The sequence below is a fragment of the Podarcis melisellensis genome (genome assembly GCF_964234715.1).
Source record: "Podarcis melisellensis genome assembly, chromosome: 9".
In the NCBI taxonomy this organism is placed as follows: Eukaryota; Metazoa; Chordata; class Lepidosauria; order Squamata; family Lacertidae; genus Podarcis; species Podarcis melisellensis.
The window spans coordinates 62,684,244-62,702,079 of NC_138541.1; positions in this window are offsets into that span (position 1 = coordinate 62,684,244).

Below are 17,836 nucleotides of genomic sequence, written 5' to 3' on the forward strand. Positions count from 1 at the left end.
CTTTCACTGCGCAGCGAACGCTCTTGCTGTTCTGGCTTCTGAGATTCAGAATATTTTTTTTCCGTGTTTTCCTCCTCCAAAAACAGTGCATCTTGTGGTCTGGTGCATCTTACAGAGCAAAGAATACGGCATATACAAGGGTAAAAGAAAGTTGCAACTGTTGGTACCATTGAGGATTTCACCTGGTCCCCTCAAAGCCACTGAATACTCATCACAAGATGGCAAAGGTGGTTACATTCCTGTACCTTGAAAAGTACTTAGAATAGGAGGAGGAAGCTGGAAGGTTATCACTCTTCCCGCTTTCTCTTTCAAGTCTATGTACCTCCTAAGGCTCAGATCAGTAGCTGAGCTCCTCATACGAGCCTTGAAAAGCAAATAGAACTGAAACAGGAACTGTGAAGCACAAAACACCCCCCCTTGTCCCTTTCAGGTTTTCCAAGGTTCAGATCAGCTCCTCAACTGCAAATGTGAGCCTTAAAAAGCACATAAATGTGAAAGAGGTAATAGGAACGGCTCCGAGAAGCTGAATAGAAAGTGAAGCATGTAAGGGCATAGGAGTAAAAGGAGGAGGATCTTGTAGACCATAGGAGGAAGACAATGGAGTGGAGGAGGCAGGCAAGAGTGAGATCAGGTGAAATGGATTTTGCTGAAGAAGCATTCCCCCCCCCCCGGACTTCTCTGCTCCGACTACCAGCTAATCCCAGATTACCTGTGCTTCAATTAACAGAATTGTAGAATTAATTGATCTTGTGCTTTCCTGAGCTGCCAAGACATCAGAAAACATGGATCTAAAGTATCCTTGTAGCTTACACAGCCTGTATTAGCCCCTTTCTCTCAAATCCATGACTTCTGAATAATGCCCAGTCCTGCGACAGCAGGCCAAGATACCAGCAAGCCCTAAAATGGCTGATAACATCCATGTTTTAGGGACTTGTGTGCTGATGTATCCATAGAGCCAGCCCAATCTTTTTCTATGCCCAAAAAACAAATGCCATTTCAGCGCTAGCTGGGGCCAACACTTGAAAAGATATTGGTACAGTATTCTATCTTCACCTAGCTTTCTCTCCCAATCCTGGTGCCAATTCCATAGCAGATCAAAAAACTAATTAAGTTCAAAATACTATTAAAACCAGCAGGGTTTGCTTATCTGTTATGTTCCCTAGATCACTAGCACCAGTCATGTTTTATCTACTATGGTGTTTTGCACATGCACGTGGCATCTCATGAAGATCACGAAGATCATGGCCACTGGCCCCATCACCTCCTGGCAAATAGAAGGGGAAGAAATGGAGGCAGTGAGAGATTTTACTTTCTTGGGCTCCATGATCACTGCAGATGGTGACAGCAGCCACGAAATTAAAAGACTCCTGCTTCTTGGGAGAAAAGCAATGACAAACCTAGACAGCATCTTAAAAAGCAGAGACATCACCTTGCCAACAAAGGTCCGTATAGTTAAAGCTATGGTTTTCCCAGTAGTGATGTATGGAAGTGAGAGCTGGTCCATAAAGAAGGCTGATCGCTGAATAACTGATGCTTTTGAATTATGGTGCTGGAGGAGACTCTTGAGAGTCCCATGGCCTGCAAGAAGATCAAACGTATCCATTCTGAAGGAAATCAGCCCTGATTGCTCACTGGAAGGACAGATCCTGAAGCTGAGGCTCCAATACTTTGGCCACCTCATGAGAAGAGAAGACTCCATGGAAAAGATCCTGATGTTGGGAAAGATGGAGGGCACAAGGAGAAGGGGACGACAGAGGACAAGATGGTTGGATAGTGTTCTCGAAGCTACCAGCATGAGTTTGACTAAACTGTGGGAGGCAGTGGAAGACAGGAGTGCCTGGCGTGCTCTGGTCCATGGGGTCACAAAGAGCCGGACACGACTAAACGACTAAACAACAACAAGTGGCATCTCATATCCATCCAAGGAGGGCACATGTATACAGACTTGGAGAATGCTACAATGATATAACTTACTTTACTAATTATATTTCTGGTTTGAAACGTATGGTTTATTATTAGACATCAGATGCGATACTGCATTTTGATTCACATCATCGAAGAAGGATTCACATTTTCATTTTTATAAACAGCAGTGACATTGAAACTGGTTACAGATTTAGTTTTGTACACAGAAAGAGAGACGTACCTTTGCTCCACAAACAAAGAGAGCTTTTGTTCCTCTTTGATGTGCTTTTTTATTCATTCTTAGCCCAAGGAAAATTATTGAATGCCTCATTCCAAGGTTAATCTACCTTCTATTCATTAAAATAAGATCTGTAGTACCTTGAATATATACCTATATTACTAATTATGCTAGAAACCTGCGTCGCACATTTCCTGTTTGCATCCAATTTTATGCTGTGCTCAGGAAACAATCAGCAATTAAATTATGCTTTTTTAAACACTACATGGTAGATTACTGCTTATTGCCAAGACACATTCTCTCCCCCCCCCTCAGGTAGCGTAACTCTTTTGTGTAGCAGAACGGATGACAAGCTGAGTTAATGTGTCTTTCGCTGTCAATTTAGAGAGATTAGGTATATGTCAGTGGCGGCTCACTAAAGACTCCAACACTGCCATTGGAAAGTATTGTGCATTCACAAAGAAAACAGCCCGCTGAAACTGATGTGGTCACAACAGAAATTCCTGAAAATTCTGAATCTGGAGCATATTGAAGCAAATTAAACATGCGCAAGTGGTGCAATTCAGTGCATAATCTCAAGGAGCAGGAGACTGTCTGTGTTGCTTTCAATTTCTTTGAAAATACTCTGCCGTGATACCAAGTAAAGTATTTCAAACAGGGCTATAATGCTTAACATTTCAGATACTGTACTGTCTTTCAGTAGTGGCCTCACAGAGGGATTTCATTGCTTGTGGAAAATGCATCATGGTCACTGGTGGAGGAATAGGGGTGTGGAGGGAGTGGACTGCCCCCAGCAGCACTATTCCGGCAGGGTGCCATCGCAGCAGACCCCCCAACACGTGCCGTGACCCCCTGCGCCCAGGCACCACGGCCCCAGGTGGCGCAACCGCCCCAGAACATGCACCACGCCCCTGCAGGTAGCACGCCACACCCTCACGAGCAACGTACCATGTCCCCAGAATGCGTACCACATCCCCGCAGGTGGTGTGCCATGCCCCCAGTGGCCATGTCATGCCCCCGGGGGCGCCAGCCATGCCCCCGCTTGCTCTCTGCCCCTGGTAGTGGAGCATGCAGCTTTGCCACTGATCATGGTAACAAAAGCATTATCTTCCATTATCTTTGGTGCCAACTACAGTGGTACCTCAGGTTACATACGCTTCAGGTTACATACTCTGCTAACCCAGAAATAGTGCTTCAGGTTAAGAACTTTGCTTCAGGATGAGAACAGAAATCGTGCTCCGGCAGCGCGCCCGCAGCAGGAGGCCTCATTAGCTAATGTGGTGCTTCAGGTTAAGAACAGTTTCAGGTTAAGTACGGGCCTCCGGAATGAATTAAGTACTTAACCTGAGGTACCACTGTATTTTTACTTGCCTTCAGTTATGTTGTCATGTAGTAATAATAATTTTCTTTAAAATCTTATTATTTATATGCCGTCTATCTGTCTGGGTTGCCCCAGCCACTCTGGGTGGCTCCAAACAGAATATTATAAACATAATAAAACATTATACTTTAGGTTGGCATCTCATTTACTATCGGATTCCTTATTGTGTGAGGAAGCCCATGTGATTAATTCAAGAAGGATGAGGACACCAAGAACAGCACACAAGATACCACACATGATTTTAAAATGGTAAATAACATTACTATCAAAGTGGTTTGTTTATCTCTGAACTTGCTATTTTTAACACAATAAAAACTTGATAATAGTCAGGGATAGTTCAATTGTGACTCTATATGATGGGAAAGGGTATCCAGTTATAAACTGTTTGCAAATGTTAAGAATGAATGGCAAACATCTTTGAGATTGATCCAACTCTAAGTGTCTGAAATTGCATGTGCTACAGTTTTAATAAATAACTACACCAGAACTCTGAATCATTTCATGGAACCAGAAAGCTGAGATTCTGCCTTCCTTGTGATTACAGATAGAGGAGGTTTGGTGGTCATTCATTTCTCTAGATATATTACTACTTTCTCCTTTGTATCATTCTTTCCTATATTTTCCATGTGTATAACACTCCCAGAGATAGGGAATCTGAGATCCTCCCGAAGTTATGGGACTGAAACTTCCATCATCCCTAACCACTGATCATATTGCCTGGGCCTGGGACTGATGGGAGTTGCAGTCCAGTGACTTTGGAAGAGCTCAATCCCTGCTTTATTCTATGTACAACTAGAGACTTCCGGAGGCGGCGCAAAACAGCAATGGCGGTCCTCTTTACCCAGTGAAGAGGGGCTCCGCGAAAAAGGGTTTTCCGCTACGGCGAAGCGGAGACCCATCCAGATTAACCGCAGGCAGAGCGAGCCTGTGGCCGTGGGACTCGGCGGGTGCCAGAAGCCCCCCCAGAAGCGAGGAAGGGACCTCGTAAGAGGCTCCGGATCGTGAACGGGGGAGCGGCGCTGTGAGTTCATCGCTCTTTTCGCGGAAGTGAAGCCGCGCTGCTGTTGCTGATGAGCGCCGACCTTTCTTCTTGAAAAACATCGAGATTGGCTGCAATTTACCCGTGAGTAAGGGGTACCAAAGAGCTGATTAAGGATTAACTTAAATTTGTCTATTTTGGCTGAAAACGGGAGGCGAGTAACAGGAAGTCCGCCTTCCGGTCCTGCTAATCGGAGCAAAGCAAAGAACCCGATGCGGGCTGAAGTGTTAAAAAGAGACTTTGAAAGAAGTAAGAAGGGGCATTAATAGACTGTGTGTTTCTAGAAATCGAAAAAGGGCGAAGAAATAAATGTTTTAGTCCAGTGTGCTAGAGAATCTTCCTCCTATTGTGAAGAGACGTGGAATTGAAGGGGACAACCGAGTTATTGGACTGCCAGTGTTGCAAATGAGTACTGTCAGGCTGCTGAAACTTTTCTTTTAACATAAACTGTTGCATTGATGGATACACTATCGCTTTAATACTGTCATCGAAACCTCTCTGTTACCTTGTGGCACTAATTTGAAACAGAACTCTCTGAAATCCTCCTTTCTGAACTTGGGGATTTCAGTTGAAATAGGAGCTTTGATGGTGGAAAAGAAACTTTCTTTCCTTTGAAAACCCCCCCTAGTGGATTTGCGGAGGCATAGTGGCCTGGGAACTGTATCTTATTGGGATTTTTTGTGGTTTAATTGTTTATACTCTGGACTTGCCTTTCTCATGGACTGAAAGACTGTTTGACCTTGAACAGCAGCTGGGGAATGAGTGGCCCAGCGAAAACAAGAGCAGCTAAAGCTAAGGAAGCTTTAGCTGAGGAAGTTAAAGAAAAGAAAAAAGACAAGAGAGCTGGGCAGCTGGTCCAAACAACCTTGATTCATCATCGTAGATCCTCGGTGCCTACTGTGTTGACGGCGCAGGAGGAGGAAGTTGAAACGCCTGCTACAGAAGAAATGGCAGCTGGAGGAACTGATCCAGTCTTGAAACAAATTTTGGAACAATTGGCACTTTTGAATAAGAAGGTGGACGATCAGTCATCTAAAATTGATAGAGCTACATCTACTATCAGCAAGTTAACAGATCAGGTTTCGCAGCACACCCAGGCTATTGAGAAACTGCAAGGAGCTACGGCGGAGAATTACAAATTAGCTGCGGAAGCCAATCAAAAAGCTGAGCAAGCGTGCAAGAAGGTGGAAGAGATCAAAGGGGAAGTAAGACCTCTGAGAAGACAGGTAGGAGAACAGCAAGCCTACCTGTCAATGGTGGAACTGAAAAGTAAGGAATGTAATCTTAGGCTGAGGGCTGTCCCAGAGTTGGAACAGGGCAACCTAGAGAAATTCTTGACGGAGCTGTTTTCTAAATTTTGGGGGGTTGAAGAAGATAAAGACTTCAAGATTGTGACGGCCTTCAGACTGGGAAGATCGGTTAAAAAAGATAAGTCCAGAGACTGTTTGGTTTGTTTGAGAACAAGAGAGGAAAGAGACAAGATATTAGGCCAACACTTTAAAAAATCCCTGGAAGTCGAAGGTAAAAGGGCAGAAATTTATAGAGACATTCCTAAATATTTGTTGGACCTTAGAGCCACATATACAGACTTGGCCAAATTGTTAAGATACAACGCAATCCCTTACAGGTGGGAATTTCCTCAAGGTCTGTCATTTACCTATAAAGGAAAGAAGGTAAGAATCAAAACGCCAGAAGACCACCAGAAGTTCCTACACGACAACGAGGAGGACCTCCAAAAGAGAGCCGCAGATTCTTGGCCTCCACCACCGGGATTACCACCAGGATCCATACCATCTGGAGGCGGCCCGGCACCACAGCTTCCGGAAAAGGACGACAAATTAGATACCCAACTGTGATACCCAAGAAGTAGACCGGGATGTCTCTACAGCTTCTTAGTTGGAATATAAATGGCGGGAACTCTCCAGAAAAACGCAGAAAAGTATTTCATATTTTGAAAAAAGAACAATTGGATATTATTTGCCTGCAAGAAACACATGTGACAAGACTCCATAGAAAAGTGCTAATCAATAAAAGGCTAGGCCAAGAATTTATTTCATCGGATAAAGTTAAGAAAAGAGGAGTGGTGATTTATGCAAAGGAGAACTTGTCCCCAAAATTTGTATTTAAAGACGAACAGGGCAGAATTTTGGCAATTGAAATCCAGACACAAGGAGAAAAGTTTTTAATTCTGGGAATTTACGCCCCAAATGATGGAAAATCGGAATTTTTTAAGAAGCTGCATGAGATTATGCTGGACTATTTGGATTATAACAACATTATCATGTTGGGAGATATGAACGGTGTCGCCTCAGTGAATATGGATAAGTCACAAAGTGCTAATATAACGAAAGATGGCAGACTTCCAAAAACCTTTTTTGAAATGACTGACAATTTGGATTTGATTGACATATGGAGGATCAAGAACCCTCTAGGGAAAGAAGGAACTTTCTTTTCCGAGGCCCATATGACATGGACGCGAATCGACCAAATATGGATAACTAGAGGGCTGGCACCTAAGACCAGAAAAGTGGAAATCTGCCCAAAAACCTGCTCCGACCACAACGCCTTGAGAATGGAACTGAGACTAAATACAACCGGATCGTTCAGATGGAGAATGAATGACGCCTTGTTAAGAGATCAGGAGATTGTTAAGAAGGCCCAAAAAGTTCTAAAGGACTATTTTGAAATAAACTTAAAGACAAATGTGGAAAAAAGAATAATCTGGGACGCAAGCAAAGCAGTGATAAGAGGGTTTCTAATACAACAGAACACGATTAAAAAAAGACTCTGGAATGAAAAGAAGGAGAAGATCTTGGAGAAAATAAGAGAAGGAGAGAGAAAACTGAGATCCAGGCCTAAATCGAAGGAAGTATTGAGAGAAGTGAAGTTTTTCCAGGCACAATATTCGAAACTGATAAATCAAGAGGTGGAATGGAAAATTAAACAAATGAAACAAAGATCCTTTGAATCTGCAAACAAATGTGGAAAATTGTTAGCCTGGCAGTTGAAAAAGAGACAAAAACTTAACACAGTTACAAATCTAGAGATTGAAGGGAGAATGGTTCAGAAACCCGATGAAATCAGAAGGTCCTTCCAGAAATATTTTAAAGAACTCTATTCTCAAAGGCCACAAAAAAGCTCAGAGGTGGACCAATTTGTTATAACTAATGGATTACAAAAAATACCCCAGGAAATGAGAGCAACCCTGAACTGTAATATTACAACCCAAGAAATTGAATGCGCCATTCAGAACCTCCAACTGGGCAAATCTCCGGGACCTGATGGGCTTACTTCCAAATATTATAAGGTACTGAAGGACTCATTGACACAACCATTGCTGGAAGTTTGCAACCAGATTATGGAGGGGAGGAAGGCACCGGAAACGTGGAAAGAAGCCTTCATCACGTTGATCCCAAAACTAGAATCTGAAAAAACTCAACTTAAAAACTACAGTCCTATCTCACTCCTAAATGTGGATTATAAAATTTTTGCAGACATTTTGGCAAGTAGGTTTAAGAAAGTCTTAAATGAAGTTATTCATAAGGACCAAGCAGGCTTTCTCCCTGGTAGGCATTTATTTGACAACACAAGAAACATCATTGACATTTTGGAGTTTTTACAGATTAATTCAAACACAAGAGCGGTGTTGATTTTTATTGATGCGGAGAAGGCCTTTGACAACATTTCTTGGCTGTTTATGAAGAAAAATTTGGAAAGGATGGGAGTAGGGCGGGGGTTTGAAAATGGAATAGAAGCAATTTATTCAGAACAAAAGGCCAAATTGATAGTAAACAACGTGGTGACAGAGGAGTTTAAAATTGAAAAAGGGACACGACAGGGGTGCCCTCTATCTCCTCTGCTGTTTATTTCAGTCCTGGAGGTGCTACTGAACATGATTAGAAACGACCGGTTGACACAGGGAATTGTGGTCGGAGAGAAACAATATAAACTGAAAGCTTTCGCAGACGACTTGGTATTAACATTACAGGAGCCAGCCTCTAGTACTAAAAGAGCGTTAGAATTAATTTCTGATTTTGGTCGGGTGGCGGGATTCAAGCTGAATAAACAAAAAACTAAAGTTTTAGCAAAAAACTTGACAACTACTGAAATAGAGGAGTTCAGAAAAGAAACAGAACTAAATGTGGTTAAAAAAGTAAAGTACCTAGGGGTGCACTTGACCTCCAAAAATTTGAATTTATTTAAGGACAACTATGAGAAATGTTGGTCAGAGATAAAAAGAGATCTGGAAACATGGTCAAGATTAAAACTTTCCTTGTTGGGCAGAATAGCTGCTATAAAGATGAATGTATTGCCGAAAATGCTATTTTTGTTTCAGTCCCTCCAGATCGTGGATAAGGTGGAATGTTTTGGAAAATGGCAGAGGGATTTATCTAAATTTGTCTGGCAGGGCAAAAAGCCCCGAATAAAGTTTAAAATACTAACAGATGCGAAAGAAAGAGGGGGGTTTGCCCTGCCGGACTTGAGGTTATATTACGAAGCTGCAGCCCTCTGCTGGTTGAAGGATTGGATCCTATTGGAGAACACCGATGTCCTTGACCTGGAGGGATTTGATAATGCTTTTGGGTGGCATGCATATTTGTGGTATGACAAGGTTAAAGTTCATAAATTGTTCAAAAACCATATTGTCAGAAGGGCAATTTTCATGGTCTGGTCAAAATATAAAGACTTATTGGAGAGTAAAACTCCGAGGTGGCTCTCACCGATGGAGGCCAAAGCACGTAAAAGACTCAATATGGAGGCCCACTGGCCTAAATATTGGGAAATAATTGAAAAAATTGGAGATAAATGGAGGTTACAGAGTATGGAAAAGCTAAAAAACAAGGTGCGAGATTGGTTGCATTATGCTCAAATCCAGGAAGTTTTTAAAGCAGACAAAAAAGTGGGTTTTCAGGAGGAAAAATCGAAACTAGAGACAGAGCTGCTTGAGCCAAAATCCAAGCTAATTTCGAGAATGTATAACTTGCTGCTTAAATGGAACACACAGGATGAGATTGTCAAATCCTCTATGATAAAGTGGGCACAGGACTTGGGGCATAACATTATGTTTGAAGACTGGGAAAGGTTATGGAACACCGGAATGAAATTCACGGCATGTACTGCCTTGAAGGAAAACATTATGAAAATGATATACCGGTGGTACATGACCCCAGTCAAGCTTGCAAAGATATATCACCTGTCTGATAATAAATGCTGGAAATGTAAGGAAGAGGAAGGGACATTTTTACACCTCTGGTGGACCTGCCCGAAAGTGAAGGCCTTCTGGGAAATGATACATAATGAACTAAAAAAGGTGCTGAGATTCACCTTACCTAAGAAACCGGAGGCCTTCCTTCTGGGCATGGTAGACCAGAGGATGGTCAAGAAAGATAGAACTTTCTTTATGTACGCTACTACAGCAGCGAGGATTCTGTTGGCAAAGCACTGGAAGACACAAAATCTACCCACATTGGAAGAATGGCAGACGCAGCTGATGGACTATATGGAGTTGGCTGAAATGACTGGCAGAATTCGAGACTCGGGAGAAGAAGAAACGGAGGAAGTTTGGAAAAATTTTAAGGACTATTTGAAAAAGCATTATAAGTTGTATGAATGTTAAAAAATGCTCCTTTCTAGGAAGGTATAGCTTCAGTATCGGCAAATTTCTGAATTGATAAATAAGATACTATAAGACAGAAGTGAGGTAACGAAATATTTTTATTGTGTGGAAATTAAAAATTAATGCAATTGTATCGAAATGTTTACATCAGATAACACGATAAAATGGAAGATATATTGTTATGTACAAAACAAGTCAACAAATTGCTGAGGTTTTGGTTACACAGGGAATGCAGTGCTCGGGAGATGGGGGAAGTCCATTGGATTCATGGAAGTATGTATTTGAAAGTGGAAATTTGTTTAATAAAAACCTAATAAAATATTTATAAAAAAAAATATTCTATGTACAACTAATCTACAACTAATCCAGAATGCAGCAGCTAGACTGGTGAATGGGAGTGGCTACCGAGACCGTATAACACCAGTCCTGAAAGACCTACATTGGCTCTCAGTACGTTTCTGAGCACAATTCAAACTGTTGGCGCTGACCTTTAAAGCCCTAAATGGCCTTGGTCCAGTATACCAGAAGGAGCATCTCCATTCCCACCATTCAGCCCGGATACTGAGGTCCAGCTCTGAGGGCCTTCTGGCTGTTCCCTCCCTGCAAGAAGTGGGGTTACAGGGAACCACGCAGAGGGCCTTCTTGGTAGTGACATCCACCCTGTGGAATGCCCTCCCATCAGATGTCAAGGAAATAATCAACTATCTGACTTTTAGAGGACATCTGAAGGTAGCCCTGTACTGGGAAGTTTTTAATGTTTGATGTTCTATTGTGTTTTTAATATTCTGTTGGGAGCCACCCAGAGTGGCAGGGGGAACCCAGCCAAGTGGGTGGGGTAGAAATAATAAAATATTATTATAAATTATTATTATTAGAGATGGCATGCAGCTGGTCTGAAAACATATATAACAATTCTGAAAAATCTGGGGATGAAGGGACATAAACGCACAGGTTGCATAGTCCACCGTACCTTTCTCCCAATAGCAGATAAAAACAGATGAGGCAGTTTACTTGACTGTACTGTTTCTACTTAAGCTCAAGTGTTCCCGTAATTTTGCGGGCTACACATTTTCTCCCCCAAGGATCACTCTGCACCAAACGAAAGGAGTAAACTATTCCTTCCACTCCCAACCAAAATTATTTGCAAGCAAATAACATTCCCACTCAGTCTAAACATTGATCTTTGCGCTTTTGGTCTTCTAAACTCGCCTTCGCTGCATTTACTTATTTCTGCAACCCGTTGAAGCCAATCTGCAGCTGTCGGGACTCATAAAATTCTTAGCATTATAAAAAGTGACATAGAAAATAGGAACAATTTGCAATCTTGACCTCTGATCTTTACAAGCAATGGTGGTGTCTCTCCCTCCGCCCCGCTTTCCCTGGAATGGTAATAGTTTTACTAGCAAATGGAAACAATTTATTTTATTAAAAGAACATTGGCGAACAGTCCCATATTGTTAATTCAGCTCCAGAGTGCTATTGCTACTCGATCTTGTTGACCCCAAACTTGTTAGCAATCCAGAACCTTCACTGGTTTCTTTTCTTCTTTGAGATGTTGCACCTCTAATTTCAGTTTTTAACTAAAGTAATAAGAAACATTAAAAATAACCATGTGCATTGGAAAGACAACCACTAAGATGAAATCAAAAGGATTAAATTGCCCATAGTTAAACGAAATAATTAGCTGTGTACTTCATAATCACACTTCAGAGATAGGGCAATTTGGCTGTTACATTATTGCTAGGGAAAAAATGCTAAAGCAGCCACAAGGAAATTAATAAAACCTTTAAATGACCTCATTTGCATGTTATTTTTTTAAGGGCAGCCTCTGAATAACCTCTAATTTTTTTTAATTGGAATTGGAAAAAAATATGCTCCTTATCAATAAAAGCAGGGCTTACCCGGCCAAGGTGTGTAACTATTTGGCTTTGAAAGCTACCACTACATTTATTTATTGAGCAACCACTATTTGGGACTCAGCTATACAGCTGCAAATATAATGTTTTAAGTGTGTTTTAAGTGCATTATACAAATGTGACACTAGATGGCTTTTGGCAAATTCAGTAGATTTTTCAAAACATTTTTTAAAAAAGCATCTTCACAGCATTTTTTATATGTGCCTAGATTTCACCTTGGCCTCATTGAATGTGGCACCAAGCATGCTTTATATAAAATATCACCTGGGTGTGAATCAATACATGGCCCAGGAACATACAATTTGTTGGAATGCAGATTGGTAAAACAACTGACTTCAGATCATGGGAGCCAACGCCTAGGGGACCCAAGTCCCGTTTCTCCCCCAGGAAAATATTTGAGGGAGCTGCCCCCCTTCCCCAGTTGACAGGCATTGCCATTCAAATGGTGTGCATTCACCAAGTCTTGTGATCAATTATGCGGGGAAGCTATTGCCTGCCTCCCCCCAAAATTTATTCAAGTTGCACCTCTGCTTCAGATGTGATTCTGGATCCATAGATCCCCACATGGATGTGTTTTGTTTACAGGCTCAGTGCCATTCCCCCTCCCCATTAATATCCTGCAGTGTATGGATCTGGAACCTCAGTCCATAGGGTCAAAAGCAGTTGTCGAGACATCTTTGTTTGGCCATTGGGAGATAGAGATAAACTCCCATTGTCCTTTCCCTAGGCCAAGCCTCTCACTGAGGCTTGTTCCATAGCTTTCCGGAGGGCTTTTGCCTTCTGGGATTTGAAAAAAAAAAATATTATTAAGTGTTATATCAATATTAATGGAGGGGAAGGCAGGTGTTGAATCCTTAGACTATTGGGGAATGTAGATTACTGTACAAAGTTTACAGTCACATCCATTGACCTCCTTCCTTTCATTTCTGTCCCTCTTTATCCCTTGCCTCCTCACTCGCCACTGCATGAATAATAAAATAAATAGTAATAATAAGTTATTATTTATACCCTGCTCATCTGGCTGGCTTTCTTCAGCCACTCTGGGTGGCTCTCAACATCACCATCATCATCAATCAACATCAAACATTAAAAAACTTCCCTAAACAGGTCTACTTTCAGGTGTCTTCTAAAAGTCAGATAGTTTTTTATTTCCTTGGCATCTGATGGGAAGGCATTCCACAGGGCAGGCGCCACTACCGAGAAGGCCCTCTGCCTGGTTCCCTGTAACTTCACTTCTCGCAGTGAGGGAACTGCCAGAAGGCCCTCAGACCTGGACATCAGTGTCCGGGCTGAGCGATGGGGGTGGAGAAGCTCCTTCAGGTACACTGGGCCAAGGCCATATAGGGTTTTAAATGTCACCACCAACAGTTTGAATTGTGCATGCAGCCCCCAGAACATTACTCATGAGGGAATATGGCCTTTGGGCAGAAACATTTTCTCTACCCCTTGTATAGTCAGAGTGTTATCATGAAGCTCACTAACCTACTTCTCAGAGTTGTTGTGAGCATAAAATAAGATCAGTAGAAAACCACATATGCTACCATGGGTGCCATGGGGGGGGACCGAGGGCCAAGCCCCCTCATATTTTCAAGAAGGGGACCAGCCTCTCCTCTAATCCACACAGCCCATGCATGCATGCTACACAACATGCTCATCTTAATTGTGCAACCAGCACAGCATGCGCATGACACATCAGCACATAATGCGACATGTGTGACTGACATTAGCACATTGCGCCATGTTTGTGCACAGTGAGAGCATGGTGGGTGATGTGCTGATGCCATGCGCACAAGTGGTGTGCTGACATCTCTTGCACAGGTGGTGAGGTGCCAGCCCACTCAATCGCAGGGACAAGGTGGCATGCTTGTATACTGAGGGAAGAAAATTGGGTGTGAATATGGAGGGGAAGGTTCGCTTTGGGGAGGGACTTTTTAAAATACGTAGATCCCATGAAAGCCCTTTGCGCCATGTGCTCAATGCAAAAAGGAGCCAGGATCACAGAAAAGAAACCCTTCTGAAAATGCCAAACAATTTCATTAGAACTTTTTAAAAAATGTACCGAACATGCCTGAATCCAGATTCTTACGAAATACTTAAATATTTTAAAAGTCAGAGCCCTCCTTGTGACAGTGTCTGACCTTTAAGTTTATCTATTTCTAAAATACACCTTGCCTATCAACCCAGCCTTAATCACTTTCTCATTTCAGATATTGAAAGAAAGATTCCATTTAAATAAAGTAAAGGTCATCCTTCTTTGAAATATAGATTATTCACCTGTATTTTTTTTAAAGTGGGGATTGGAGAATAAACTGGGAGGAAGAAAAAGGCAGGTTCCCCTCCTTCCCTCTCCCCTTTTTCTCCTTTCAAAGTACTGAGTCAGCAGTGGTAAGGATTAAAGATAATTATGCAGAACTCCCAAGGACTGCAAGAAAGACTGCAGCAGATCTGAAATGCAATTGACTTCCCCCAGATTCATGATCTATATTCTACAGGAGAATATGAAAATGCTCTGTTCTCCTTCTGCTTTCTTTTTGAACTCCCGTTTAAATTAAAGTTAGGGTAAAGTGGCAACAGAAGTAGCAAGAGATAAGTCGGTTTTGGGTAATCCTTTGGAAACCAGTTTAGATGAAGGTGAAGACTTCTTACCCTCGCGTGATTGCAGGCAAAAAGCCTAAAGCAAATGACCATCGATTCATTTCGAGGTTGTTACATTTCACATTACAACTTTCTTGGTGTGTTTTTTTAAAAAAAACAGGCTTGGGATACATACAGCTACGTTTTACTGTCTGATACAGACACATGCCATACTCAAATGTTAGATCTCTATATGTTTCTGTAATGGTTATAGGGGTTGCTCGTGCGTAAGTTGCCGCCAGTCATGGCTAGGTTACCTGGTTAAACCATTTCTGTCTGGACAGCCCTTCACTTTGTGGCTGTTTCAGTCGCTGGCAGAATCCGTCAGTGGGCGTTTCTTGAACTTCTTCCAGCAAAGTAGTTCTTTGACACCAAGTCTCCTCCTACTCTCCCTGCGCGGAAGACTTCTGCGCAGGGAGGGTGTGGGCAGCGGAGTACCCGTGCTCTCCCCACTGGTCTCCGGGGAAGAGTCCTGGAGCCTTCTCTCCGATTCCCCCATCTGCCTCCCTTCACCCCTGGTGTTACGCTGATTAACTTCCCCAGCAGATGGGCTGCCTCTCTCCCTGCTGGGACCCTCTCCAGCATCGCTCTGGAGCCTTGCCTCCGCCTCTGGCTCCGATGGCAGTTCCCTGACAGTTTTCATGGATGGCACCATGTGTTGAAATTTGGGGTGGTATTCCGGCATGCGGTTCTTTCTCACTGTTTTCCTAAGGGGATCATGCCTGCTGTTGTGAATGAAATTTAGTGCAATGGTATATTGATAATAAAAAAGCCACAGTTTCATAACACAACAGGTAATGTGAGAAGCCAGGACAGAAGCACTAGCATTATAACCAGGAAAACTAACACAACGATCCTCGTGTCTCTATGCAGTCCTAGATATCCATCTAAATACTGCGATGGAATCTGCTTTCAGTATAGATCACACAGAGCTGAACTCGAATTTTGAAATAATAATAATAATAATAATAATAATAATAATAATAATAATAATAATAATTTATTATTTATACCCTGCCCATCTGGCTGGGTCACCCCAGCAACTCTGGGCAGCTTCCAACAAAACACTAAAATACAATAACCTATTAAACATTAAAAGCTTCCCTATACAGGGCTGCCTTTAGATGTCTTCTAAAAGTTTGGTAGTTATTTCTCTTTGACATCTAGTGGGAGGGTGTTCCACAGGGCAGGCGCCACTACCAAGAAGGCCCTCTGCCTGGTTCCCTGTAACTTGGCTTCTCGCAGTGAGGGAACCGCCAGAAGGCTCTTGGCGCTGGGCCTCAGTGTCCGGGCAGAACGATGGAGGTGGAGAGGCTCCTTCAGGTATACTGGACCAAGACTGTTTGCATGCCTAATGAAAGACACACCAAGTCCTAGACACTGACCCCTACTCAGCCATAGTCTTTTATGCAAACACGTGTCAGGGGCTCAGGAGGAGAGGCACAAGGAAGAGAGGAGATGGAGAGCGAAGGGGAAGAATCTGAGGGGAGCGTAGGAGAATATGACAGTGGCCCAAGGGATTCCATGAGTCTCTCCAGCGAATCGGAAGATTCGCAGAAGGGGGCGCCAGTGGCCAGGGGTAGAGGGTTCCCAAGGGGAACGCCCCAGGAGCAAGGGGGGAGCAGGGACTCCCAGAGCAGCAGTTGGAAATCAGGACCAGCTTCCCCACCAGAGCATAGTGAGGGGGGAAAGTCCCAAGTATCAGGGCCAGTGGATTCCCCACCAGGGAGAGAAGATGAGGCAGGGCTGACCACGCCTCCATCGGAGAGTCGGACAACGGAGGGGAGGTCAAATCCGGCCAGTATTCCGGAAGAGGGAAGCAGTGACAGGAGTAGTGTAACGGTTAGGAGGAAGGTCACTGGATTGGCGTGAGAAGCAAGTTCAAATGTACAGGAGCGTGGGACCGCAGAGGATGAGGATTGGGAGCCGGGTCCCAAAGCTCGCCGGAGGCAGGGGGAGGAGCTAAGCGACTCAGCGTCAGAGGAGTCTAGAAAGGGGAATGCACCAACGGGCAGAAGGACCCAGAGAAAGAGAGAGCAGCGGAAAAGGTGGAGCAGGGCTAGGATATTAAACTGGTGTCAGAGGGGAGGAGACTCAGACGGGACTTCGCCGGTCTAGGGTTTAGGACGTAGAGCTGCGCGCTGCGGCTTTGAAATGGAAACTGAACTTCAATAAAGACCTTTGTATATAAACACCGTCTGGCGTTGGTCCTCTGTGAGCTGGGACCGAAGGGCAGCTTATTTTTCTCTTTGACATATAGTGGGAGGGTGTTCCACAGGGCAGGCGCCACTACCAAGAAGGCCCTCTGCCTGGTTCCCTGTAACTTGGCTTCTCGCAGTGAGGGAACCGCCAGAAGGCTCTTGGCGCTGGGCCTCAGTGTTCGGGCAGAACGATGGAGGTGGAGAGGCTCCTTCAGGTATACTGGACCAAGGCTGTTTGCATGCCTAATGAAAGACACACCAAATCCTAGACACTGACCCCTACTCAGCCATAGTCTTTTACGCAAACACATGATTTTAAGGAACTCCTGAACTCCTGCACTAACCCCTAGGAAACTCAGGTGAACTGGTAGGGGTAGGGTGCCAACGCTGGCACCACAAAGTAGTAATATATTACCAAAAAAGAGTACAGAAGAGGGCATAGAAATACAATACGTTTTACTATAGTGTGGAAGACAGTGGCCAGGTCACCAGTGTGTTGGCTCAATCTCCTGACAAGTTGGTAATTGTTGATGGGTAACTTAAAGGCTCCTACTATCCTCTTTTATGATTCTTTGTTTTTAAGCTGCACTTGATGGTGAATGTTTAAGGACAGTATATATATATATTTGGGCAGGGAGGGAGCATGTACACATTAGAGAGGAGACACACAAATGGTTGCAACATACATTTCTAAGATTACAAGCTATCCAATATTGGAGCATGTGGGATGCCAGCGAAATATGCAAATATTTAGTAAATAGGACCATTAAATTACAGGACAAACAAATCTTCCTCACACCATGATACTCATGAAGTTCGCAGTATGCCATATTCCTCTGTTAATACTAATATGTTTGGGTAGTGGGTTTTTGATCAACCACAGCAGGGGGAAGGGGGGAGCATTT